This window comes from Xyrauchen texanus, chromosome 15, assembly GCF_025860055.1.
Source record: "Xyrauchen texanus isolate HMW12.3.18 chromosome 15, RBS_HiC_50CHRs, whole genome shotgun sequence".
Lineage (NCBI taxonomy): Eukaryota > Metazoa > Chordata > Actinopteri > Cypriniformes > Catostomidae > Xyrauchen > Xyrauchen texanus.
Genome location: NC_068290.1, coordinates 44137981 through 44142119, shown reverse-complemented (window position 1 = coordinate 44142119; position 4139 = coordinate 44137981).

The window sequence follows — 4139 nt, the reverse complement described above, 5'->3', positions numbered from 1 at the left end:
TCTGACCGCAGTTCGACAAGTAGTTTGGGAAGAGACAACCCAGTTCAAAAGAATACCGGTTATGGACTGGTACGGAAAAATTCTTTGAGAGTATATTTCCATCAATTGGACTTGGTAGTATTCAAATTGAAGTAGAAGTTACAAGATATGAGTTGATATCTTTTATTAAAACTACCAGTGACACCTTAGTTGGTGTCAAAGAAGAACTTCGAGCACTTCGCTTCGTTTAGTCTTGGATCAACTTACAGCTGCGAGGGGAGGGGTCTGTGTGATCGTTGGAATTTCTTGTTGTACATATATACCAGAAAATGATGAAGATGGTCATATCATAGCTGAGGGTATAAATAATATGACAAAAATTGTTGATGAATTACAGAGAAGACAAGTGAATGATAGGAGTGGGTTTGGAGATTGGATTACAAGTTGGAAACAATTACTTGTATCTTCTTTAATACCAATTGGAGTTATACTGTTAATCCTTTAATTTATTGTTTGTTGTATTATTCCATTCATTAGGATGTTGATTTATCGTTCTATGAATACTTTTGTATCATCTCAATACGCCTTAGCAAACAGAACTATCAAGTACTAATGACTTTGAAGAAAATGTTTGATTGAAATATGTTTCATGTATTATTCTGTAATAATGGACATGCTGAGAATAATGTAATGTGATAATTATGTTATAGTATAACTGTCATTATCAAAGGGGACACTGTAAGAATGTTATTTCTATCTCAGCTCTGTCCAAAGAAAGAAATGGTGTGTGTGCATTATCAAACATCTGTTTCATATCAGCATGGAGTGTAAAAGCCCCCTCCTCACTCTGTCTGTGTGTATATTGTATTAGTGTGTATGGCAAACGGTCCGACGGGCTCTCCAGGACAGACGGAGTATAACATATAGGTCTGATCGGCTCACAAGGAACCTTTGCCATATGGAATTGTTATCTGTATGAGGTAATGGCTGTTCTTATTGGATTTTACTGTAAACTCCCCTTCACTATTGCAATATATATTTGTACGCTATACGAGCTGGGCTGAGCTACTTTTTTATTCGCTCCCCAACATTGGATGCTTTGTACTGATTCATTCACGACTCAATAAAAGACGGAGAGAAAAAGGCATTGCTGATTTAGAAGACTTTTATTTCTAACACTTACCTTTTTCACCCCTCATGAGTTTGCATCCCTGTAATTTATTGTGGCATTGCAAGAACAAATCTACAAATTAGAAAAGTTTGTTGTTTTTTCGTTACCCACTTAGCGCTCTTTCCACCTGAGACCTCACACAGCGTAGCCTACCTCTGTGACTTGTTAATTTTTTTTTTTTGCTTAGCTGAATTTCGAACATTACAAGTAAACACACTACTTAGATGGACAGAAAAGATGGACAAGTTCTTGAAAAGGAAAAATATTGATGATGGCCTATGTGGGATAGTGGTGTGCCGTAGAATTTTTTAGTCGTAAGAAGTGTGCTCTGGCAGTAAAAAGGTTGGGAAACACTGCACTAGACTTTTCGGACATGTAAAAAGATTGATAGTTTTGGAATGATAACTGACAAATATAAAAGTTATTAATTAATTAGTCTTTTTTTTTTTTTTTTAAATAATAAAAAGTAGAAATTCTTTGTCATTTCAAAATGTATATTAACTAAAGCAAAACCAGTGTGATACATGTGAAGACTTTTTTTAATCTAAATATAAAATTTATAGTAACATCTTATTAGAGAAATATTAGTAATTTGAATTAATTTCCTATTACTTTTATCTGCTGAATAACTGCTGAATACAACTTGGTGGTCACAAGTTATAAAACCAACGTATTCCTTTACAACTAATTAAAACAACTGTACAACTCAAGTTTACAATTTATACTTTGTTTTTACAATGTTTTTAAGTAAAATCTATTCTATTTACTTGCATGGACTGGTGAATGTTGATGAGTGAGTTTGCTATAAATTGTTCTGCATCAGATGGCTGCAGATTAAAATGTGGACTTCCAAGCCCTATTTTGACTAATATGTGCATGAACAAAATCTTGCCACACCCCCTTTAGGCCATTGTACCTTTGATTTAGTTTATTTGTTATGTTTGTCACATGTCATGTCTGTTTTTATAGGAATGTGTGTGTGTGTGTGTTTGTGTGTTTATAAACAAGATGCAGCTCCAGTGAGAGACATTAATGTGTGAGAGAGAGTATGGGAAAGGGGCTAAATGTAAGTTAAGTATTTATAAGAAAAAATCTAATTCACAGATGCTAAAAAAAAAAATCTACATAATATTATGTGTAAAGCCACAATTGATGCCTGTGTCCAAACTGACCCGCGAACGCAAAATATGTATTACATTTTTTTTTTATATATATATATATATATCTTAAAAAATTGTATTTCAAAATCTGAAGAACACAAAAACTGTATTATGTGTATTTTGATAGTTTTGGCAAAGTCACAAAGTTTGGTTCCCATACTAAAAATGATGTGGTATTTAACAATTATTATCTACCGGGGCCTGTGTAGCTCAGCAAGTATTGATGCTGACATGCTGAGTGACTCCAGCCAAGTCTCCTAAGCAACCAAATTGGCCAGGTTGCTAGGGAGGGTAGAGTCACATGGGGTAACCTCCTAGTGGTTTTGATTAGTGGTTCTCGCTCTCAATGGGGTGCGTGATAAGTTGTGCGTGGATTACGAAGTGTAGCATGAGTCTCCACATGCTGTGAGTCTCCGCGGTGTCATGCACAACGAGACATGTGATAAAATGCACAGATTGACTGTCTCAGAAGCCGAGGCAACTGAGGCTTGTCCTCTGCCGCCCGGATTGAGGTAAGTAACCGCGCCTCCACAAGGAACTACTAAGTAGTGAGACTGGACTACTAAGTAGTGAGACTTGATATAAAAATACAAATATATATTATCTGCCTCTCCCAGGTCAAAAATGGCCTGAATGCAGTTTTCTTTCATATTAATGTAATGTTATTTTTACTGTATTCTGGCATTAATATTTTGGACCTTACAGCAGATATGTGGCAGAACCATAGTACAATGATGGTGCCAAGATAGTAATACCACTGTTCTGAACGGTTACCATGGTAGTACAAATACATGTAATACCATGATACTTTTTTCAAAGTGATTAGTCTAATGGTTTATTAGTTTAAACAAAAGGTAAACTGACTTTGGCTAAATCAGACAGCTCCTTTAGTTTATGACAAACAGTGAAAGTGACTGCTGCCACTGTTAAAGGCACCTCCACCTAATTTTATTTAAAGGTGCACTCAGTAACTTTTGTCTTTGTGTCATTTTAGACTTACACTGACACCTAGTAACTTGGATGCTGTCATTTAAAATCAAAAGTTTTAATTTTCAGATGCCATTGTAAACATTTTGGCAGCCATGATTACTTCAATCAATGAGTGAAAGTGTCAAAGAACAGGACGGTTACTGTAGTATTTGGCTGGTCAAGTGATTCTTACATGGCATCTCCCATATTTAGAACAAAATAGCTTTTAAAGGTTACTGATATGACTGTCTTCATTTTAATGTGAGTGGTCATGATTTCCTACATATATAGCAAAATTGCAATTTTATTTTTTTTTAATTGCAATTGTCTTTAAGTGTTAAACTTTTTTAATGAGGAAAAAAATTACTGAGCGCTTCCGGTCACTAATTTAAGTCAATGTCATATTGACACATTATTTCTATTATTGTGAGATTATTAAGAGATTTACATTTTTATTATTTTATTTTTAGATTTTCCCCCTTTTTCTGGATGACCTTAAATGCCAAAGTATACTTCACGTGTACGCTTTGTGGATCCCTCCGTGCACAGTATATGTGATGCAAACTGTGTCATCAGCACAGCTGCACAGCACAACTTGACCACGCACCGCCTAGATTTTCTTGACTTGCACATGCAGTCCTTGTCTGTGTGCGCCATCTGCGTATGCGCTAGCCATTGACTGTACTAAAAGAAAGCAGTTGCAGTGTGCATGTGTCAAACGTGTTTCTATTCATTCGAGGTCAGAAAATTATACTCAGAAAGGCAACACGGCCTGCTGGGCACAATCCGATCTGGAATGCGGAAAAAGTATACCTGGGCCTTAAGCGCACAGTTTTAAGATTTTGGCAAGAAAGGGGCAG